The 25,339-nt window shown below is 44.5% G+C and overlaps 1 protein-coding gene across 1 annotated transcript in view; it reads left to right on the top strand.

The window, feature by feature from the left end:
- Positions 1-3,004: 3,004 nt before the first annotated feature.
- The window catches only part of glis2b (GLIS family zinc finger 2b), a gene marked incomplete in the record, with an annotated part of 84,879 nt that continues 62,544 nt past the window's right edge, over positions 3,005-25,339 (top strand). Inside the window, 1 exon segment of the mRNA XM_029773560.1 lies at positions 3,005-4,067.

A 25,339-nucleotide genomic window follows, 5' to 3' on the forward strand; every position in this document is an offset into this window, starting at 1 on the left:
TATCTGTTACAGGTTATTTTGCATATATTTACGTTAAAGTTTCTAATATAACAAGTTCACGCAAGCTGATTTATGCACATAGGCCTACACTTAAAGGCTATACAGTCAAGTAATGTTGTCGACCTGCCATTATGTTTATTATGTGATAACTGTCTGTCTGGTGGCTGTGGTGCTACACACGACTTACCGTTCACCTGAAATAACCTGTTTGCATGGCTGTTTTCATCAATAATACACTGCTCAAAAAAATAAAGGGAACACTTAAACAACACAATGTAACTCCAAGTCAATCACACTTCTGTGAAATCAAACTGTCCACTTAGGAAGCAACACTGATTGACAATAAATGTCACATGCTGTTGTGCAAATGGAATAGACAACAGGTGGAAATTATAGGCAATTAGCAAGACACCCCCAATAAAGGAGCGGTTCTGCAGGTGGGGACCACAGATCACTTCTCAGTTCCTATGCTTCCTGGCTGATGTTTTGGTCACTTTTGAATGCTGGCGGTGCTTTCACTCTAGTGGTAGCATGAGACGGAGTCTACAACCCACACAAGCAACCCACACAAGTGGCTCAGGTAGTGCAGCTCATCCAGGATGGCACATCAATGCGAGCTGTGCCAAGAAGGTTTGCTGTGTCTGTCAGCGTAGTGTCCAGAGCATGGAGGCGCTACCAGGAGACAGGCCAGTACATCAGGAGACGTGGGGGAGGCCGTAGGAGGGCAACAACCCAGCAGCAGGACCGCTACCTTCGCCTTTGTGCAAGGAGAAGCAGGAGGAGCACTGCCAGAGCCCTGCAAAATGACCTCCAGGCCACAAATGTGCATGTGTCTGCTCAAACGGTCAGAAACAGACTCCATGAGGGTGGTATGAGGGCCCGACGTCCACAGGTGGGGGTTGTGCTTACAGCCCAACACCGTGCAGGACGTTTGGCATTTGCCAGAGAACACCAAGATTGGCAAATTCGCCACTGGTGCCCTGTGCTCTTCACAGATGAAAGCAGGTTCACACTGAGCACGTGACAGACGTGACAGAGTCTGGAGACACCGTGGAGAACGTTCTGCTGCCTGCAACATCCTCCAGCATGACCGGTTTGGCGGTGGGTCAGTCATGGTGTGGGGTGGCATTTCTTTGGGGGGCCGCACAGCCCTCCATGTGCTCGCCAGAGGTAGCCTGACTGCCATTAGGTACCGAGATGAGATCCTCAGACCCCTTGTGAGACCATATGCTGGTGCGGTTGGCCCTGGGTTCCTCCTAATGCAAGACAATGCTAGACCTCATGTGGCTGGAGTGTGTCAGCAGTTCCTGCAAGAGGAAGGCATTGATGCTATGGACTGGCCCGCCCGTTCCCCAGACCTGAATCCAATTGAGCACATCTGGGACATCATGTCTCGCTCCATCCACCAACGCCACGTTGCACCACAGACTGTCCAGGAGTTGGCGGATGCTTTAGTCCAGGTCTGGGAGGAGATCCCTCAGGAGACCATCCGCCACCTCATCAGGAGCATGCCCAGGCGTTGTAGGGAGGTCATACAGGCATGTGGAGGCCACACACACTACTGAGCCTCATTTTGACTTGTTTTAAGGACATTACATCAAAGTTGGATCAGCCTGTAGTGTGGTTTTCCACTTTAATTTTGAGTGTGACTCCAAATCCAGACCTCCATGGGTTGATAAATTGGATTTCCATTGATTATTTTCATGTGATTTTGTTGTCAGCACATTCAACTATGTAAAGAAAAAAGTATTTCATAAGATTATTTCATTCATTCAGATCTAGGATGTGTTATTTTAGTGTTCCCTTTATTTTTTTGAGCAGTGTAATTATTAACACATTAATATAGGCTATGTTTATTTGTGTACTTTAGTGTGAGTGTATTTGCCTATGAATTGAACATTTTGGATGTACCACTAGGTACCAGCCACTATAGGTCCAAAGATTTCTGTACACAACATAGGTGTTGCATAACTTCATTGTTACTTAACGTATGCCCCAGACATATTTACCCATATTTTCCCAGAGACAGACGTATTCACCCAATATCATGCACAATTTACATGATCAATTATGAAGTTATGTTGGACTTGATCATTAGTCCTAGTCTTGGGAGAGCCAGACATATGCGCAACTCAGCACTAAAACACCAGACACAACTGGGCGGCAGGTAGCCTAGCGGTTAGAGTGTTGGGTGAGTTACCAAAAGGTCGCTGGTTCGAATACCCAAGCCGACAAGGTGAAAAATCAGAAATCTGTCAATGTGCTCTTGAGCAAGGCAGTTAAACCTAATTTGCTCCATGGGCGCTGTACCACTATGTCTGACCCTGTAAAACAAACAATTTCACTGCATGTGACAATTAAACATGTATTATTATTAACTACTCGTCAAGGTAATATGGCGTATTAATGCTGGGCTGGAACAAAAGCCTGCTCACTTTGTAGCTCAGGACCAGATTTTTCACAATTTACTGTTACTGCCACTACCTCTGGTGGTTGGATGAGATAAAACAATATTACTGGTTCAGCACTTACCTGAAACACCATCATTGCTCTGGGGTTTTTGGTACCCCGAGGCAGTGTATCAGAGTTCTCCCTAAGCAACACAAGTGGGCTATACTTAATGGTGCACTGCAATAATTATTAGGGCTATGGGCCTAGGTATGTGCCACCTATTGCATTAGGAATTCATTGACTTGGTAGGTAGACTAAGTACATTGATTGGTCCCTGTAATTTCCTAAATTAATTTAGTAATTGAATAACAATAGACAAAAAGATAGGCCTTTATATAGGTATATTTATAATAGTACTATTTTCTCCCATCATCTCTAATAAACTAAACGCGAATGAATAGAAAATAAGCAAATGTCACTTATAAGACACCAAAACAATTAAGAAACACGTTTGTTGAATATAAAGAAGTTAACGGGTTAAATATGAGCACCAAATATGTGGCAAGGAGTTTTTTTAAAGAAGCTCAGCAATTTCCTGTTTAAACTTGGGAAAACAGAGACGTGTCCAGTAACACAGATGCGTTAAAACATGCAAACCAATTGTCTCCTAACACATAAATATCCCTTATGATTTTCTGTATGGTTCATTGTAAGAGTTAAAGCGGGTTAAAGAAAAAGGTATGTTCAGCGGGGAAGGAGAGACTTGTTTTGAGAGGAGCTGAGGACTGACTGCCCATGGTGGATGGGCGGAGCAGCAAGCATGCGCTGAGCTGGCAGAGACGGGGCTAGTCTGCTGCGCGCAAGGAGAGGGAGATCACGGGCTGGCTCGGGTCTTCTCAGACGGACGCGGGGAGACCACCTTACCAAGCACGTCTCCTTGAGGACTAAATAGGCGAGAACAGAAAAGAGCAAGAGAGAGAGTGAGAGACAGACAGGGAGAAATAGAATAATAGAAAGCTATAAGGACAACACCTCCGTTTGTAACCACAGGGAGTCGGCATCTGGAAACATAACGAGTGAAGAAGACCCCCCTCGCGACATCTCTCGGCTCTGTGTCTCCCAGCGCACCCCTCCTATAGCCTACTCCCTGGAGAACGACCACCCATTGAACACCCTAATTGACCAGCGTTGCCATTAAGCGATGTACTTTGAATCCAAGACGAAACCGAACGCGTCATTTTGATGCACATTCTACAACCAGTGATCTTCATTTTCCAAAACGGAACAGTTTAGACTGTGGACACAGTTTGGGGTGTTTAGCCTAAATTTAACGGGTTTCTGGCGACGTGAAATTATCTCATCCCCGGTAACTGACATCAACAATATACGATTATCTCGTATTGCTTGTGGAAGAGTCTTATCATCTTCGTTTATTCCATTTTCTATTTTCTTTTTCAAACCAATGGTCTGGGAACGGACCGCCTCACCCGACACATAGTCTTTTATTTAGACGTGTCAGCTTCGTCTAGTGCTTTGAACGAGGACAACATTACAGAATTGCAAGGGGAAATTGTCATCGAGAGGCTTTTGCACCAAAATACTGAGTGGAAAGTTTGTTGCCGGAGAGGGAATAAATCGGAGACATCTCGGCCATATCCACGGGATTTTTCCCTAAGGTAAGCCCGTTGCCTTTAGCCTACAACTACTCTATATCCTTCTCTGTGTCGGGTTATTGTTACACTGGATGACATATAGGCGTTACATCATTTGCACGGCCAGCTCGTTCCCGTATGGTATATTTGATGTTTGTAAATGTGGTCTTGTGTGTCCGAGATAGTCGGCGAAATGTGAAATCGGCAGAGTTCAAGGAGGACAGGGCGGACTGACCTAATTTCTGAGTCCACAGCGGTGCGCCAGCCCTGCTCGGTTGTCCAGAGCCGCCGCCGCTCCGCCTGGACTGCCTGTCATATCTTTATACACTGGCCATGGCGTAGGCCTACGTGCACCGCCAGCGTCTGGAATTTACAAAGACACCGTGTCATTCCTCATATTCATAGGGACACGACCTGTCTGCTTGACAGTCACCTAACAAAAAGTAGAATTCCCCCAGAAACACTTTTTCAGAGCGCGCATGGCAAGCGAGGCCTACTCTCCTTGTGGGGTTGCTTCGCCTCAAATAGTGAAGCCATATGCGCGGGCATGTCAAGGATTTCAGTTCTGCGAGATGATGGAATGGAATCAGATTCAGAACCAGAAGCAGAACACTATCGGTATTATTTCTACCATCACATCAATTTACTGTGATACATGATCAATATTCAAAGCCCTAAACAAAAATGTGCTATTGCAAACCCTAAAGACACAATGTTCTCTCATAACATCAGGTGAACAAACAACACAGGGATCCAATAACGGCACTGTCATGAAATATCACCATTGTTATGTTGCCAGTTCCCAATTTAACAAAACTTAATTCAGCGTTGCTCTCAAGGGCCAAGCACCAAACCAATAGCAGACCAGGACAGCTACACTGTACTGGGCAATGGGGCAGCAGATGATCTGTGTGGGCAGAAGCCTGGATAAAGAGGCTATTTTCCTCCAATTAAGCAATTGCTCTGTCCCTGCGCCTAATGGTGTGCACATTTGGAGCTCGGGAGCAGGTTTGGGACAGAGCCTCTCCTGATTGGCTGCCTCCCATTGTCCCAGATGAGGCCAGGGAAAAAAGGCTTAGGCCTGCCAAGGCAGAATACAGTTAACCACCCCATGAGGAGGCCTGATCATTAAAAAACATTACATTATGAACCCAGGCACACTCTTACTTTCTGAGGGGGGTTGGGTTGGTTGGGGGCTGGATGAAAGTTTGAATGTTTTCAAGGGGTTGGTGTTTTTGAATATGTTTCTTAAGTGTGTGTGTGTGTGTAGCCTATTATGTGTCAAACAGACAGTGAGCATATTATATATATATGTATGTATGTATGTATGTATGTATGTATGTATGTATGTATGTATGTATGTATGTATGTATGTATGTATGTATGTATGTATGTATGTATGTATGTATGTATGAGACTCACTGGAAGGAGGTCTGGCTGGGGGCCCACTGGAAGGAGGTCTGGCTGGGGGCCCACTGGAAGGAGGTCTGGCTGGGGGCCCACTGGAAGGAGGTCTGGGTGGAGGCCCACTGGAGGGAGGTCTGGCTGGGGGCCCACTGGAGGTTTTGGGGAAGAAGAACAGGAAGAGAAGGGGATATTGCCTCCCACCCAAGCCCCCTGGCCACTATTTCATCCATAATACTACTGTGAACTATGAGACTATGTGTGAGGGCCGTATTGAACTATGAGACTATGTGTGAGGGCCGTATTGAACTATGAGACTATGTGTGAGGGCCGTATTGAACTATGAGACTATGTGTGAGGGCCGTATTGAACTATGAGACTATGTGTGAGGGCCGTATTGAACTATGAGACTATGTGTGAGGGCCGTATTGAACTATGAGACTATGTGTGAGGGCCGTATTGAACTATGAGACTATGTGTGAGGGCCGTATTGAACTATGAGACTATGTGTGAGGGCCGTATTGAACTATGAGACTATGTGTGAGGGCCGTATTGAACTATGAGACTATGTGTGAGGGCTGTATTGAACCATGAGACTATGTGTGAGGGCCGTATTGAACTATGAGACTATGTGTGAGGGCCGTATTGAACTATGAGACTATGTGTGAGGGCCGTATTGAACTATGAGACTATGTGTGAGGGCCGTATTGAACTATGAGACTATGTGTGAGGGCTGTATTGAACTATGAGACTGTGTGAGGGCCGTATTGAACTATGAGACTATGTGTGAGGGCCGTATTGAACTATGAGACTATGTTTGAGGGCCGTATTGAACCATGAGACTATGTGTGAGGGCTGTATTGAACTATGAGACTATGTGTGAGGGCCGTATTGAACTATGAGACTATGTGTGAGGGCCGTATTGAACCATGAGACTATGTGTGAGGGCCGTATTGAACTATGAGACTATGTGTGAGGGCCGTATTGAACCATGAGACTATGTGTGAGGGCTGTATTGAACCATGAGACTATGTGTGAGGGCCGTATTGAACTATGAGACTATGTGTGAGGGCCGTATTGAACCATGAGACTATGTGTGAGGGCTGTATTGAACTATGAGACTATGTGTGAGGGCCGTATTGAACTATGAGACTATGTGTGAGGGCCGTATTGAACTATGAGACTATGTGTGAGGGCCGTATTGAACCATGAGACTATGTGTGAGGGCTGTATTGAACTATGAGACTATGTGTGAGGGCCGTATTGAACTATGAGACTATGTGTGAGGGCCGTATTGAACTATGAGACTATGTGTGAGGGCCGTATTGAACCATGAGACTATGTGTGAGGGCTGTATTGAACTATGAGACTATGTGTGAGGGCCGTATTGAACTATGAGACTATGTGTGAGGGCCGTATTGAACCATGAGACTATGTGTGAGGGCTGTATTGAACTATGAGACTATGTGTGAGGGCCGTATTGAACCATGAGACTATGTGTGAGGGCCGTATTGAACTATGAGACTATGTGTGAGGGCCGTATTGAACTATGAGACTATGTGTGAGGGCCGTATTGAACCATGAGACTATGTGTGAGGGCCGTATTGAACTATGAGACTATGTGTGAGGGCCGTATTGAACTATGAGACTATGTGTGAGGGCCGTATTGAACCATGAGACTATGTGTGAGGGCTGTATTGAACTATGAGACTATGTGTGAGGGCCGTATTCCAGGTGCACTTCACATCTACATAGACACAGGCACATGCATGTGTACACACACATGAAGACACAGAAAAACACACACATACGCATGAATGCCCGCACACCCAAACAGGAACGCAGGCACGCACGCACACACACACACACACACACACACACACACACACAGCATGACTCTGTTTATCCAATCAGCTGATGAGCGACAGACAGAGATGACTGAGATCAGTTCTCCTGAGGGTTAGCGGTTTTCATCAGACAGCAGCATGGTTAGCCAGCATGGTAATGATTTTCCCACTCAGTACAGTATTCACTGCTGCTTTCTGAGGCAGTCAGTCAGTCAGTCAGTCTGGACACAGGCCAGATGTCCACTGATGTCCAGCTGTGTATCTCTGTGGTGGTCTCACACCTCAATAGTGTGTGTGTGCATGCTCTTGTTAGTGTCTGTGTGTGTGCACACATTTGTCTGTGTGTGTGTGTGTGTGTGTGCTTTTGTAGTTGTGAGTGTGTGTATACACAGAGCATTCTGCCTAGCGCTGTGCATAGTTTTGTCCTGCCTGCATGCTTGGCCACATGTGGATAGCTTGGACAGCTGTGTGAGGCAACAGTTGGTGCTGTACAGCTCTTCCTGGTTTGGAACCACAGGTTTGACACTGGTACTTTAATGGTCTAGCCCACCACTGAGCTGCAGTCTTTCTCTGGTCCAGTCACAATAAGGCTCAGTCCCAATATCCACCCTAACAGTCCACATACAGTTGAAGTCGGATGTTTACATACACCTTAACCAAATATATTTAAACTCAGTTTTTCACAATTCCTGACATTTAATCCTAGTAAAAATTCCCTGTCTTAGGTCAGTTAGGATCACCACTTTATTTTAAGAATGTGAAATGTCAGAATAATAGTAGAGAGAATGATTTATTTCAGCTTTTATTTCTTTCATCACATTCCCAGTGGGTCAGAAGTTTACATGCACTCAATTTGTATTTGGTAGCATTGCCTTTAAATTGTTTAACTTGGGTTAAACATTTTGGGTAGCCTTCCAAGGTGGTGAATTTTGGCCCATTCCTCCTGACAGAGCTGGTGTAACTGAGTCAAGTTTGTAGGCCTCCTTGCTCACACACATCTTTTCAGTTCTGCCCACAAATGTTCTATAGGATTGAGGTCAGGGCTTTGTGATGGCCACTCCAATACTTTGACTTTGTTGTCCTTAAGCCATTTTGCCACAACTTTGGAAGCATGCTTGGGGTCATTGTCCATTTGGAAGACCCATTTGCGACCAAGCTTTAACTTCCTGACTGATGTCTTGAGATGTTGCTTCAATATATCCACATCATTTTCCATCTTCATGATGCCATCTATTTTGTGAAGTCCACCATTCCCTCCTGCAGCAAAGCACCCCTACAACATGATTTACATTTTACGTCATTTAGCAGACGCTCTTATCCAGAGCGACTTACAGTAGTGAATGCATACATTTCATACAATTTCATACATTTTTTCATACATTTTTTTTTTTTTTTTCTGTGCTGGCCCCCCGTGGGAATCGAACCCACAACCCTGGTGTTGCAAACACCATGCTCTACCAACTGAGCTACAGGGAAGGCTAATGATGCTGCCACCCCCGTGCTTCACGGTTGGGATGGTGTTCTTTGGCTTGCAAGCCTCTCCCTTTTTCCTTCAAACATAACGATGGTCATTATGGGCAAACAGTTCTATTTTTGTTTCATCAGACCAGAGGACATTTCTTCAAAAAGTTCGATCTTTGTCCCCATGTGCAGTTGCAAACCATAGTCTGGCTTTTTTTATGGCGGTTTTGGAGCAGTGGCTTCTTCCTTGCTGAGCGGCCTTTCAGGTTATGTTGATATAGGACTCGTTTTACTGTGGATATAGATACTTTTGTACCTGTTTCCTCCAGCATCTTCACAAGGTCCTTTGCTGTTGTTCTGGGATTGATTTGCACTTTTCACACCAAAGTATGTTCATCTTTAGGAGACAGAATGCGTCTCCTTCATGGGCGGTATGACGACTGCGTGGTCCCATGGTGTTTATACTCGCGTACTATTGTTTGTTTAGATGAACGTGGTACCTTCAGGCGTTTGGAAATTGCTCCCAAGGATGAACCAGACTTGTGGAGGTCTACATTTTTTTTCTGAGGTCTTGGCTGATTTCTTTTGAGTTTCCCATGATGTCAAGCAAAGAGGCGTTGAGTTTGAAAGTAGGCCTTGAAATACATCCACAGGTACACCTCCAATTGACTCAAATGATGTCAATTAGCCTATCAGAAGCTTCTAAAGCCATGACACAATTTTCTGGAATTTTCCAAGCTGTTTAAAGGCACAGTCAGCTTAGTGTATGTAAACTTCTGACCCACTGGAATTGTGATACAGTGAATTATAAGTGAAATAATCTGTCTGTAAACAATTGTTGGAAAAATGACTTGTGTCATGCACAAAGTAGATGTCCTAACCGACTTGCCAAAACTGTAGTTTGTTAACAAGACATTTGTGGAGTAGTTGAAAACAAGGTTTAATGACTCAAACCTAAGTGGATGTAAACATCTGACTTCAACTGTAGAATGAGGAGTCTATTGGGAACTTTAGTAGTATGCTTAGCTAGTACAGGGTGCTAGTTGGAACATAGCCTTTATGAAGCTTGCCCTGCATGTGTCAATGAAGGTTTAGTCTGCAAGTATACATTATGTACTGTAGATATACTCAGTTTATTAGGTACACCAATCTAGTACTGGGTCAGACCCCCCTTTGCCTCCAGAACAGCCTGAATTCTTCAGGGCATGGAAATGTTGCTCAATTGGTATCAAGGGACCTAACATGTGCCAGGAAAACATTTCCCACATCATTATACCACCCACACCATTACACCACCCACACCATTACACCACCACCACCAGCCTGTACCGTTGACACCAGGCAGGATGGGACCATGGACTCATGATTCTTATGCCAAATCCTGACTCTGCTGTCAGCATGACGCAACAGGAACCAGGGTTAGTCAGACCAGGCAATGTTTTTCACTCCTCAGTTGTCCAGTGTTGGTGATCACGAGCCCACTGGAGCCGCTTCTTCATGTTTTTAGCTGTTAGGAGTAGAACCCGGTGGTGTTGTCTGCTGCAGGAGCCCATCTGTGACAAGGACTGACGAGTTGTGCGTTTGAAGATGCCGTTCTGCACACCACTGTTGTACTGCGCCGTTATTTGCCTGTTTGTGGCTCGTCTGTTACCTTGCACGATTCTTGCCATTCTCCTTCCACCTCTCATCAACGAGCTGTTTTCGCCCACAGGACTGCCGATGACTACATTTTTTTGTTTATCTCACCATTCTCAGTAAACCCTAGACCTTCATGCTTGAAAAGCCCAGGAGGCCAGTGAGTGAGTACTCCTGTAGTGAGTACTCCATCTGGGCATGGTGTTGTGCAGTATGTGGTACCCCTCCACATCCAGAGTTTCATGCCATATGAACCCACCCTGCACCACCACAGCAGCTCTGAAGTCATGCCCCTAGGGCGCCCTTCACCCTCCGAGGGCAGACAGCTGCACTGTGGGAAAATAAGGCGGGTCCTGATGGATGGGTCATCATGCCCCTGGCCTGTATCGTAGACAGCCAACCTAGAGACATATTGCTGGGTATAACCACATAGACAGCCAACCTAGAGACATATTGCTGGGTATAACCACATAGACAGCCAACCAAGAGACATGTTGCTGGGTATAACCACATAGACAGCCAACCAAGAGACATGTTGCTGGGTATAACCACATAGACAGCCAACCAATAGACATTTTGCTGGGTATAACCACATAGACAGCCAACCTAGAGACATATTGCTGGGTATAACCACATAGACAGCCAACCTAGAGACATATTGCTGGGTATAACCACATAGACAGCCAACCTAGAGACATATTGCTGGGTATAACCACATAGACAGCCAACCTAGAGACATATTGCTGGGTATAACCACATAGACAGCCAACCTAGAGACATGTTGCTGGGTATAACCACATAGACAGCCAACCAAGAGACATGTTGCTGGGTATATCAAATCAAAATCAAATCAAATCAAATTTATTTATATAGCCCTTCGTACATCAGCTGAAATCTCAAAGTGCTGTACAGAAACCCAGCCTAAAACCCCAAACAGCAAGCAATGCATGTGAAAGAAGCACGGTGGCTGGGAAAAACTCCCTAGGAAAAACTCCTGAGAAAGGCCAAAAACCTAGGAAGAAACCTAGAGAGGAACCAGGCTATGAGGGGTGGCCAGTCCTCTTCTGGCTGTGCCGGGTGGATATTATAACAGAACATGGTCAAGATGTTAAAATGTTCGTAAATGACCAGCATGGTCAAATAATAATAATCATAGTAATTGTCGAGGGTGCAACAAGCACGTCCGGTGAACAGGTCAGGGTTCCGTAGCCGCAGGCAGAACAGTTGAAACTGGAGCAGCAGCATGGCCAGGTGGACTGGGGACAGCAAGGAGTCATCATGCCAGGTAGTCCTAGGGCTCAGGTCCTCCGAGAGAAAGAAAGAAAGAAAGAAAGAGAGAATTAGAGAGAGCATATTTACATTCACACAGGACACCGGATAAGACAAGAGAATACTCCAGATGTAACAGACTGACCCTAGCCCCCCGACACATAAACTACTGCAGCATAAATACTGGAGGCTGAGACAGGAGGGATCAGAAGACACTGTGGCCCCATCCGATGATACCCCCGGACAGGGCCAAACAGGCAGGATATAACCCCACCCACTTTGCCAAAGCACAGCCCCCACACCACTAGAGGGATATCTACAACCACCAACTTACCGTCCGAAGACAAGGCCGAGTATAGCCCACAAAGATGTCCGCCACGGCACAACCCAAGGGGGGGCGCCAACCCAGACAGGAAGACCACGTCAGTGGCTCAACCTACTCAAGTGACGCACCCCTCCCATGGACGGCATGGAAGAACACCAGTAAGTCAGTGACTCAGCCCCTGTAAAAGGGTTAGAGGCAGAGAATCCCAGTGGGAAGAGGGGAACCGACAAGGCAGAGACAGCAAGGGCGTCACTTATAACCACATAGACAGCCAACCAAGAGACATGTTGCTGGGTATAACCACATAGACAGCCAATCTAGAGACATATTGCTGGGTATAACCACATAGACAGCCAATCTAGAGACATATTGCTGGGTATAACCACATAGACAGCCAACCAAGAGACATGTTGCTGGGTATAACCACATAGGCAGCCAACCAAGAGACATGTTGCTGGGTATAACCACATAGGCCGTTCTTTCTTTGGGCCAAGCTAAGAAATGCACACTAAAAATGAATGTAAGAGATATATTTCCCCCAGATGATGTATGTTGGTAGGATGTAAATCATATAGCAGTCCTGACTTCTTTTGGCCAGAATATAAATTCATACTAAACTGAATGGAAGAGCCATGGTTCCCCAAGATGACAGGCAAGAGGTAAAGAATATCAGGCTCATCATTCAACAATAGCCTACACACAGCAAATATCAAAATCAATACAAACCACATTCCTGTTGTTGAAAGTACAAACAGACGCTAGAACCTCGAATGGTTTACCAAGAAAAAACGTCCAAACGGACTAATTCAAGTTAAAAAGGAGGAGAACGTCCAAACGGACTAATTCAAGTTAAAAAGGAGGAGAACGTCCAAACGGACTAATTCAAGTTAAAAAGGAGGAGAACGTCCAAACGGACTAATTCAAGTTAAAAAGGAGGAGAACGTCCAAACGGACTAATTCAAGTTAAAAAGGAGGAGAACGTCCAAACGGACTAATTCAAGTTAAAAAGGAGGAGAACGTCCAAACGGACTAATTCAAGTTAAAAAGGAGGAGAACGTCCAAACGGACTAATTCAAGTTAAAAAGGAGTAGAACGTCCAAACGGACTAATTCAAGTTAAAAAGGAGTTGGAGCACTCATCAAAAAAGGCAGAGATTGATTTCTTATTACTCACTTTAATCCACTAGAACCTGCACCACTGAAATGAAACCAGGCAAGACAACCAAAGAGAACTGTTAGCCGAGCGCTTTTAAGGCTCTTACACATCGCACCGAATGTGGATCTACCGTTTATCTTCAGATCGTTCAGCCCGCTGTGTTTTAGGGACCACCCGCTGTAGACGTCGGACTGCCGTCATTTTTCACGCGATTCTACAAGTTAAGTCAGTGCGCACTCGGTTCGCAAATTACATTCAGAGGTGCTAAGTACTCTGAGCCAGCAGATGCTATTGGTGTGTCTGAGCCTTTACTCTGTGGCATGTTTAAACTTTCAGTGTCACAGCCACTGCTTGGAGAATGGAGAGCCCAGTTAGACACTGTGACTGCGTGTGTCTGATTTAATATCTCAGTGGGTTGCCAATAGCAGCCAGCGGATTACGGTCGGCCTGAAAGGCAACGCCGCAGCAGGGGGTCCTGGATTAGAGCGGCCAGTGAATGGCGAGGCACGCAGTGGAGAGCGGCCAGTGAATGGCGAGGCACGCAGTGGAGACAAGTGGGGATAAACCGAGACAACTCCCTCACACTCACACACTTATCAGCACCGCGAGGGACTCCAGGAGAAGCCTACCGCCACCCACCCACTTAGCTGGAGCTATGGATCCTCGTGGCGGGAGTGTCACCCGCTCAATCACAGGGTTCAGTCAAGAGGCTGGGTTTCCAAAAGCCTTCCTAGCTAAGGTAGTAGTTTAGTTCTCTTGAAAGCTAAGGCCGGGATTTAAACAAACCGCAATCCGTAGACATCTGTACTGCACTTGACATTTAACGACCATTTCCCTGTAGTTCTCCCATGTTTCTTCTCACTTACACAAGCGTTTAACACACCGTTTCTTGGTTTAAAGCAGTGGTATTCAAACTTTATCGGCGGGAACCCCATTTTTTTCACCAGAATTTCTGACAACCCCACACCAACCCAAATCTAATGATACAACCTTAAAATCTGCAAATTCTTATTTTCACATAAAAAAAACCTTAAATTCTTTAAAGGTTTATCTCAAAATTAAGAGAACCAATAAAAACATTTACTCCCCCAAAAATATTTTTCAAATGATCTTTCTCATAAACTTTTGTATATTGTCCCATAAAATAATCTGTACTCTTATTTTTGTTGTTGACATTTGGCGACCCCACTGCAATAGGTGTCAAGACCTCGACTTTGAATACCACTGTTTGAAAATAACTCTATGTGATAGAATGACTGACATTATCATGTGATAACTATACTGTTCCTGAACTTTTTTTCTGGGATATTAAGTATGTTGCTATCTATGTCTATCTACACTGAGTGTAAACTATCAAAATAAAGATTGTTGCACACTCCAAGTGTAATCTCCCAGCAATTTAATGGGTATTTACCAACGTTTCGGCATCACTGTGCCTTCCTCAGGGTCTGTGATGCCGAAACGTTGGTAAATGTCCATTAAATTGCTGGGAGTTTATACATGGAGTGTGCGACTTTCTTTATTTTGATAGTTTATAGTTTATTGGCCGTTAGTCAGCACCTCCACACAAACTATTATTCTGGGTGTGCGCCAGCTCATGTTTTTTAATCTACTATTATCTACACTGAGTGTACACAACATTATGGACAAAACATTAAGACAGTTGAGACATGGATTGTGTATGTGTGCCATTCAGAGGGTGAATGGGCAAGACAAAATATTTAAGTGCCTTTGAACGGGGTATAGTAGTAGGTGCCAGGCGCACTGCTTTCTTTTAATCTAGAACTGCAACGCTGCTGGGTATTTTATGCTCAACAGTTTCCTGTGTGTATCAAAAATGGTCCACCACCCAAATGACATCCAGCCAACTTGACACAACCATGGGAAGCATTGGAGTCAACATGGGCCAGCATTCCTGTGGAACGCTTTCGACACCTTGTAGAGTCTATGCCCGGATGAATTGAGGCTGTTCTGGGGGAAAAGGGGGAGGGGGTGTCCTTTAATGTATTGTACACTCAGTGTGTATCTATACGCCCATCTATCTATACTTGTCAGAAAGGCAAAGTGACTGGTGCTGCTGTGACGTCTCTGATGGTGAGCTGCAGGGATTGTCCCCTCCATGGAGTAGTGAAATGGGATTGGGTATAAAATGATGTGTCCCTGATGGGATTTTCAGGCCTCAAGTAAATCCTGTTAAATTGCAGTTTATTTGTGTACGTGTCTGTTTGTTTGTTTGTTTGTTTGTGTGTGTGTGTGTGTGTGTGTGTGTGTGTGTGTGTGTGTGAGAGAGAGTGAGAGAGAGTGAGAGAGAGTGAGTGAGAGAGAGTGAGTGAGTGAGTGAGTGAGTGAGTGAGAGTGAGTGAGAGTGAGTGAGAGTGAGTGAGAGTGAGTGAGAGTGAGTGAGAGTGAGTGAGAGTGAGTGAGAGTGAGAGTGAGAGTGAGAGTGAGAGTGAGAGTGAGAGTGAGAGTGTGAGAGAGTGAGAGAGTGAGAGAGTGAGAGAGTGAGAACCTACTGAACTCTCAGTCAACTATGCTTGTTGGGACAACTCGGCTGCCACCTGTTTTGGAGAGAAACAGAATCACAATATCAGAGATGAGCAGCTTAATAAAACACAGCCGTTTCTACCAACTGCTGTGAGGAGTTGGAATGGAATGTTACTGCGTCAAACTGATCACAGCGATGGCGGTAGAATTCTTACTAACTTTGGAATCATCTACAGGTGGAAATGATTATGTGTTGCTGTCACAATGGTAACCACACACACGCACACACACACACACAATATGGTGGCTGGTCTCGCTGTCTCCAGCCACAGACTCATGGTGCAGATTGAGACTCCCTATAGGGAGATGCAGACAGTTCACAAGCATCTGAAGGAAGGGGGAATCATACATGAAGAGAGAGAGCAACCACATTACCACACCTCATAGACAGAAGTCAGGATACAGTAAAGATGATTCAGTAGGCTACATAGAGATTCCTTAGTTGTATCACTAACAGTGATGATGGGAGGGCCTAGAAGCCTAGCACGTGAGACTAGCTGTATACTCAGAGGGTTGGTTTCCCAGACACAGATTAGGACTAGTCCTGGACTTAAAAGCATTCTCAATGGAGAATCTCTATTAAATGTGCTTCTTTGTCCAGGCATAGGCTTAATCTATGTCTGGGAAACTGGCCCATACTATCTGCTGCTATGAGACTGGGAGTAGGTGACACACACATATTCTGGATAGTTTCAACATGAGGTGTCTGTGTGGGGTGGTGATGGCCAGCCAGACTCCTGGACCTACACAGAGAGTAGAGACAGAACTGTCATAAAGACCGTAGCGAAACCTGACTCACTCGAGCTGAGAGGTGAGGGCTCCTATTCACAAATTGTCTCAGAGAATAGGGGTTCTATTTTGGGCTGGTGGTAAGGAGGCGCAAGTGTCAAACGCACGTTAGTTTGCAATTTCGTCTTGTAAAAACTGCCGCATTGGCATTTTCCAGCCCTTATGCCAGGTTCGGCAATTTACCTGTCTAACATCGATTGACTTGCACTGAGGTGGGAGGGGTGGAAATATTTGACTTGTGTCCTTAAAAACACGTGCCAATATGGCAATTTCAGTGAGCCTACCTGGGGATATTTAAGAGCGACTTAAAGCTGATCATAGCGGTATTGCAATTGGTGATGGTATTGATTTTGCCAGTGGAGGCGCACACAGTAGCCTAATATACATCACCAATGTTTATTCAAAAATCACAAGCAGCAAAACAGTCATTTCCCTTTTTATATTGGACATTGTTTTTGTCCAGCTTCTGTGAAACGTGTATCCTCATTATGTGCGATTCCCATTGCATGAAAGGTGTCAGTAACTGTAGGAAGCCTGTTTATGAATATCAAGTTATTTAAAAAATGTGTCTCCCACTTTTCTCTGTTGGACCTAACTGTCAAATCATGGGAATTCTGATGGATGTCTGTGGTGCCGAATCTGCTTGTAGGCTATATTTACCTGTTTGTTTACTTGGAGGCTATATTTACCTGTTTGTTTACTTGGAGGCTATATTTACCTGTTTGTTTACTTGGAGGCTATATTTACCTGTTTGTTTACTTGGAGGCTATATTTACCTGTTTGTTTACTTGGAGGCTATATTTACCTGTTTGTTTACTTGGAGGCTATATTTACCTGTTTGTTTACTTGGAGGCTATATTTACCTGTTTGTTTACTTGGAGGCTATATTTACCTGTTTGTTTACTTGTAGGCTATATTTACCTGTTTGTTTACTTGTAGGCTATATTTACCTGTTTGTTTACTTGTAGGCTATATTTACCTGTTTGTTTACTTGGAGGCTATATTTACCTGTTTGTTTACTTGGAGGCTATATTTACCTGTTTGTTTACTTGGAGGCTATATTTACCTGTTTGTTTACTTGGAGGCTATATTTACCTGTTTGTTTACTTGGAGGCTATATTTACCTGTTTGTTTACTTGTAGGCTATATTTACCTGTTTGTTTACTTGGAGGCTATATTTACCTGTTTGTTTACTTGGAGGCTATATTTACCTGTTTGTTTACTTGGAGGCTATATTTACCTGTTTGTTTACTTGGAGGCTATATTTACCTGTTTGTTTACTTGTAGGCTATATTTACCTGCTTGTTTACTTGTAGGCTATATTTACCTGTTTGTTTACTTGTAGGCTATATTTACCTGCTTGTTTACTTGTAGGCTATATTTACCTGTTGGTTTACTTGTAGGCTATATTTACCTGTTGGTTTACTTGTAGGCTATATTTACCTGTTTGTTTACTTGTAGGCTATATTTACCTGTTTGTTTACTTGTAGGCTATATTTACCTATTTGTTTACTTGTAGGCTATATTTACCTATTTGTTTACTTGTAGGCTATATTTACCTGTTTGTTTACTTGTAGGATATATTTACCTGTTTGTTTACTTGTCACGTGGTAAAGTCACTACAGGCTATATCAACGGCCATAGCTAGATATATTTGGGAGCAGTAACGGTGAGTGGACATTCCCCTTTTCTTTTCACTCGTGTGAAAGGTTTGGATGTGCGTAAAACCCTCCGTAGTCTACGTTGTTTTAGGCCTAATACTATAAGCCCACGGGGAGCAATTTTTTAAAACAAGTTGTTTAGTTTTATTCGATTTTGATTGTAATTATTCACTGTGTTTTTAGATGTTACCTATAGTGAATGTAATCTGGCTTATTGACAACGTTAAGCACGTCCATGGCAGTAGGCTTATATCACTGGGAATGCTATGTTAATAATATATTTTCATATTGAAGCCATGCAATTACTGTTCAAAAACATACGTATTCAACTTATTTAGCCAATATGGGATAGGCCTACATTTTGTTATTTTGTTTGTGTAGACTATTTAACAAAATAGGCTACAGCGGACTAACATTCGATTCGGAGTGGATGACAACACAATACATAAAAGACTGTAAAAACACAACTTCAAGAAGACACATATTTAGCCATGGAGCACATTTTGATTGGCCAGTGAGGGGTCAAGCCTCGACACACATTCAACCTGTTTATTCATCAAAACCCAGCCCTTTCACTTCACCACCCTGCACTGCGTACTTAATTCTGGTTCTGAAAATAGAATAAATATTTATGACACCCGAACCTATAGCTACCACCAATGCTTAGATTTCCATTGCATTAGGTTTGTTAAAATAGTGCTGTAGGAGTGCTGATCTAGGACCAGTTTCATCTTTTAGATCAAATTGAATAAGATTACATGGACGGGGGAACTGATCCTAGACCAACCCTCCTACGCTTTATAAATATGGCCCATTCGCTCCTGGGCTCGTCTTCAGACTATAGCAGTGCTGACCTAGGACAAGTTTTGCCATTTAGATTATAATGAATATTATTACTTGGACAAGTGGGGGGGGGGATCTGATCCTAGATCAGCACTTCTACTCTGAGTTTATGAATTTGGGTCCAGGCCAGTAAAACCACCCCTATCTGGCTGGGCCTCGGCCTCGGTCCGACCCTCCCAGCCCACAGACCATGCATACCTCTCCAGTTAAACTGTAACCACTAATCACAACAAGGCCTCACCGTTTCCTCCTTGGAACAGACTCTGGGGGTTGTTTCATTAAACTGTATTTACTGTAGTCCCCCCAGTCCTGATCACCTGAATGGGACGTCCCAGAAGAGAACAGTTGAAGTCAGGAACTAAGGTAGGATATGCCATGGTGAACTTGATGGGACGTCCCAGAAGAGAACAGTTGAAGTCAGGAACTAAGGTAGGATATGCCATGGTGAACTTGATGGGATGTCCCAGAAGAGAACAGTTGAAGTCAGGAACTAAGGTAGGATATGCCATGGTGAACTTGCTCCCCTGCGCTATGGGTTCAGTTCCCTTGCTGTTTGTCTGCAGGGCTGCATTTCCAAAATAAACACTGACAATTCTGTGCCTCACCCCCAGGCGCCACCCCGCCCTACAGTACCTCACCCTCCCTCCCTCCCTCCCTCCCTCCCTCCCTCCCTCCTCTTCCTCCAGCTGCCCTGTGTTTCTGGAGTGAGAGAACTTCAGCTCTGAGACATCTTAAAAACAATAGACAGACCAGACAACTTGATGGGGAAAGTCTGAATATGAACACAGAAGACAGGAGGAAAGGCAAAGTTATAACAAAAACAGAAATTAACAAAACAATGGAGAGGAGTTCATTTGATGAAGTTCTTTCTAGGTTTATTTCTATAGTTTGTTGTTTGACAATAACAGTAATAACAGACAATAACAGCAATGACTAGGTAATAGAGGTCATACTGAACATTAAGCTCCCAAATGAGAGCTCTGTGTTTAGAGCTTGCAAGAGCTCTAAAATGGTATGAGAGCTCTATTATATGAGCTCTGAGCATTAGACAAAGTTAGTTGTATTCAAGCCTTTCTAGGTTTTAATTCCTAGGTCGTACTTAACATTTAGCTCCCAAATGAGAGCTCTGCATCTAGAGTTTGCAGGAGCTAAAACTGCCTAAGAGCTCTACTATATGAGCCTGCATGAGCTCTACTATATGAGCCTGCATGAGCTCTGATGAGTAACATTTCTTTCTTTTTTTACAAATCTATACTATGCATACTCTACTGTAGCGCTTGCAAACACTCTAAAGCCGTCTGAGAGCTTTAATATATGATCTCTAGCAGTAACATTAACATTTAGTTACCAAATGAGAGCTCTACATTTAGAGCATGCAGGAGCTTTAAAGCTGTCTGAGAGCTCTACTATATGAGCTCTTGTCAGTAACATTAATTACCAAATGAGAGCTCTACTATATGAGCTCTGGTCAGTAACATTAATTACCAAATGAGAGCTCTACTATATGAGCTCTGGTCAGTAACATTAATTACCAAATGAGAGCTCTACTATTTGAGCTCTGGTCAGTAACATTAGTTACCAAATAAGAGCTCTACTATATGAGCTCTGGTCAGTAACATTAATTACCAAATGAGAGCTCTACTATTTGAGCTCTGGTCAGTAACATTAATTACCAAATGAGACTATGTAGAGCTTGCAAAAGCTCTAACGCTGTCAGAAAGCTCTGCGGTAGGGTACAGTCATATACTAGCCTTACAGCAGCAGTTTAACTGGGACCACAGCTGGTTTGTATTATTATTTACTTACATGGCCAACACCCTCCCTGGATTCTCCGGTATACAGACCCACAATATGATAGAACTATTATAACGCTGCAGCAATGCAATATGTAAATATAAGGAAGGCACGTGAATATGTACAGGTGTAGGATCTTAATTTGATCACCCTGTTGTTGCAGGAAATGCAAACTTGTAACGTATTCAAGGCTTAAAAGGCTTTTGAAGTTTGTAATTTCCACTCTAAAATGTCAGACTTGATTTGCTCTAACGAAAAATGTATCAACCCCTACAAAAAGTCCGCAAATTACAATCCACACAATAATTCACATTTCCTGTTGCTGCAGGATTATTTTTCTGCAGTGAGAATCTGGTCGAATTAAGATTCTACATATGTAAATGTGTGTTTGTTCTAGGGGAGAGAGAGAGAGTGGAGTGAGAGGAGAGAGAGTGTGGAGAGAACGATATTCAATAAGTGGATGAGGAGAAATAGAAAGACAGATTGAAAGAGGGAGTGATTCTGTAAGGGGGATGAGAAAAGACAGAGGAAGAAAGAAAAAAAAAGTGCATGAGGCATTTGTGAGAGAGAAACAAGGCCCTCTCAAGTCTGGGCCTGGGCTTGGCTCTGTGTCTGCCTGTGCCTGGGCAAATCCCATTCCTGTCAGCAGAGAGCTCCCTCTGAGGCTCTGCCCTTACCCCTTACCCCGCCTCTTCACTCCTCCTCCACCCACCTCCCACGCCTGACTCCCCGTGACTTCTTCTGTCTCTTTTTTAACTCCCTCCCTTCTCATTCACTTTCTCCTTCCCTTCTTTCTTTCTCTCCCCTCCCTCCCCTCCTCCCCTCCTTCCTCTCCTCCCCTGCTCCCCTACACCCACCCTCTGACTTCAGCTCCCCCCTCTCTCCCTCCTTCTCTTTCCCTCCCTCCGTCTCTACCTCCTTTTCTTTCTATCTCCCCCACTTTCAATGAGTTCCCAGCTCTATAACTATATAACTCCTGCAATACATAAGACATTATTCATCTTATAGGCATACTGTATGCAGAGAGGAAAACACAGTTTGGTCTGTAACTATTTACCCTCAGTATGGAGTTAAGGGGATGTTGCCAGCGCAAATTTTATTCATATGTGCCCCATAGCTGTTGTCTGCCAATGTGGGAACTTATATAAGTTTGTAAAGTCTATGCAGATGTCATGTAAAAAATCAGCAATTCAGCCTCTCTTGGACGACAATAGAAGTTGAATAAACAAAATCGACATATTTCGGAAAAATAGCATTCATCTGAATATGCGGTGCAGATGTTGCCATAGAAATAGAATGACTAGAAAGGACAGTCCCTTTCACGTCAATGTTCGGTGATGGGTGGACACCTACTCAGCCTACTAACCAGCTGATGCTGAGGTAGTGAGGACGCTAGATACCGGATCCTGGATGCTGGCTCTGTAAAGGAAGTGACAGTTCACTTCTGTCCCCCTCCCACTCTTTAACACTGTCAGCTGACTCACACTCTCATAATGTTGGAGATCCAAGCTCTGTCCAGCACCCGGCCGCCATCCAGTAGAAAACACTGCTCTTTTTTAAAACACATACAGTGAGGGAAAAAAGTATTTGATCCCCCGCTGATTTTGTACGTTTGCCCACTGACAAAGAAATGATCAGTCTATAATTTTAATGGTAGGTTTATTTGAACAGTGAGAGACAGAATAACAACAACAAAAAATCCAGAAAAACACATGTCAAAAAGGTTAGAAATTGATTTGCATTTTAATGAGGGAAATAAGTATTTGACCCCTCTGCAAAACATGACTTAGTACTTGGTGGCAAAACCCTTGTTGGCAATCACAGAGGTCAGACGTTTCTTGAAGTTGGCCACCAGGTTTGCACACATCTCAGGAGGGATTTTGTCCCACTCCTCTTTGCAGATCTTCTCCAAGTCATTAAGGTTTCGAGGCTGACGTTTGGCAACTCGAACCTTCAGCTCCCTCCACAGATTTTCTATGGGATTAAGGTCTGGAGACTGGCTAGGCCACTCCAGGACCTTAATGTGCTTCTTCTTGAGCCACTCCTTTGTTGACTTGGCCGTGTGTTTTGGGTCATGTCATGCTGGAATACCCATCCATGACCCATTTTCAATGCCCTGGCTGAGGGAAGGAGGTTCTCACCCAAGATTTGACGGTACATGGCCCCGTTCATTGTCCCTTTGATGCGGTGAAGTTGTCCTGTCCCCTTAACAGAAAAACACCCCCAAAGCATAATGTTTCCACCTCCATGTTTGACGGTGGGGATGGTGTTCTTGGGGTCATAGGCAACATTCCTCCTCCTCCAAACACGGCGAGTTGAGTTGATGCCAAAGAGCTCCATTTTGGTCTCATCTGACCACCACACTTTCACCCAGTTGTCCTCTGAATCATTCACATGTTCATTGGCAAACTTCAGACGGGCATGTATATGTGCTTTCTTGAGCAATTGTTTTCTTGGTGACTATGGTCCCAGCTGCCTTGAGATCATTGACAAGATCCTCCTGTGTAGTTCTTGGCTGATTCCTCACCGTTCACATGATCATTGCAATTCCACGAGGTGAGATCTTGCATGGAGCCCCAGGCCATGGGAGATTGACAGTTCTTTTGTGTTGTTTCCATTTGCGAATAATCGCACCAACTGTTGTCACCTTCTCACCAAGCTGCTTGGCGATGGTCTTGTAGCCCATTCCAGCCTTGTGTAGGTCTACAATCTTGTCCCTGACATCCTTGGAGAGCTCTTTGGTCTTGGCCATGGTGGAGAGTTTGGAATCTGATTGATTGATTGCTTCTGTGGACAGGTGTCTTTTATTCAGGTAACAAACTGAGATTCAGAGCACTCCCTTTAAGAGTGTGCTCCTAATCTCAGCTCGTTACCTGTATAAAAGACACCTGGGAGCCAGAGATCTTTCTGATTGAGAGGGGGTCAAAAACCCTCATTAAAATGCAAATCAATTTCTAACATTTTTGACATGCGTCTTTCTGGATTTTTTTGTTGTTATTCTGTCTTTCACTGTTCAAATTAACCTACTATTAAAATTATAGACTGATCATTTCTTTGTCAGTGGGCAAACGTACAAAATCAGCAGGGGATCAAATAATTTTTTCCCTCACTGTAAATATGTCAGAGCCGGCATTGTTATCTCTCGGGCTCCATACTGTTCCCTATGTCAGAGCTGTCATCGTTTTCTCTAGGGCTCCATAATGTTCCCTATGTCAGAGCCGGCATCGTTCTCTCTAGGCCTCCATACTGTTCCCTATGTCAGTGCTGTCATCGTTCTCTCTAGGGCTCCATAATGTTCCCTATGTCAGAGCTGTCATCGTTCTCTCTAGGGCTCCATACTGTTCCCTATGTCAGAGCTGTCATCGTTCTCTCTAGGGCTCCATACTGTTCCCTATGTCAGAGCTGTCATCGTTTTCTCTAGGGCTCCATAATGTTCCCTATGTCAGAGCCGGCATCGTTCTCTCTAGGCCTCCATACTGTTCCCTATGTCAGTGCTGTCATCGTTCTCTCTAGGGCTCCATAATGTTCCCTATGTCAGAGCTGTCATCGTTCTCTCTAGGGCTCCATACTGTTCCCTATGTCAGAGCTGTCATCGTTCTCTCTAGGGCTCCATACTGTTCCCTATGTCAGAGCTGTCATCGTTCTCTCTAGGGCTCCATAATGTTCCCTATGTCAGAGCCGGCATCGTTCTCTCTAGGGCTCCATACTGTTCCCTATGTCAGTGCTGTCATCGTTCTCTCTAGGGCTCCATAATGTTCCCTATGTCAGAGCTGGCATCGTTCTCTCTAGGGCTCCATACTGTTCCCTATGTCAGAGCTGTCATCGTTCTCTCTAGGGCTCCATACTGTTCCCTATGTCAGAGCTGTCATCGTTCTCTCTAGGGCTCCATACTGTTCCCTATGTCAGATCCGTCATCGTTCTCTCTAGGGCTCCATACTGTTCCCTATGTCAGAGCTGTCATCGTTCTCTCTAGGGCTCCATACTGTTCCCTATGTCAGAGCCGGCATCGTTCTCTCTAGGGCTCCATACTGTTCCCTATGTCAGAGCTGTCATCGTTCTCTCTAGGGCTCCATACTGTTCCCTATGTCAGAGCTGTCATCGTTCTCTCTAGGGCTCCATACTGTTCCCTATGTCAGAGCTGTCATCGTTCTCTCTAGGGCTCCATACTGTTCCCTATGTCAGATCCGTCATCGTTCTCTCTAGGGCTCCATAATGTTCCCTATGTCAGAGCTATCATCGTTCTCTCTAAGGCTCCATAATGTTCCCTATGTCAGAGCCGGCATCGTTCTCTCTAGGGCTCCATACTGTTCCCTATGTCAGAGCCGGCATCGTTCTTTCTAGGGCTCCATACTGTTCCCTATGTCAGAGCCGGCATCGTTCTTTCTAGGGCTCCATACTGTTCCCTATGTCAGAGCTGTCATCGTTCTCTCTAGGGCTCCATACTGTTCCCTATGTCAGAGCTGTCATCGTTCTCTCTAGGGCTCCATACTGTTCCCTATGTCAGAGCTGTCATCGTTCTCTCTAGGGCTCCATACTGTTCCCTATGTCAGAGCTGTCATCGTTCTCTCT

The sequence above is a fragment of the Salmo trutta genome, chromosome 1 (genome assembly GCF_901001165.1).
Source record: "Salmo trutta chromosome 1, fSalTru1.1, whole genome shotgun sequence".
Taxonomy (NCBI): Eukaryota; Metazoa; Chordata; class Actinopteri; order Salmoniformes; family Salmonidae; genus Salmo; species Salmo trutta.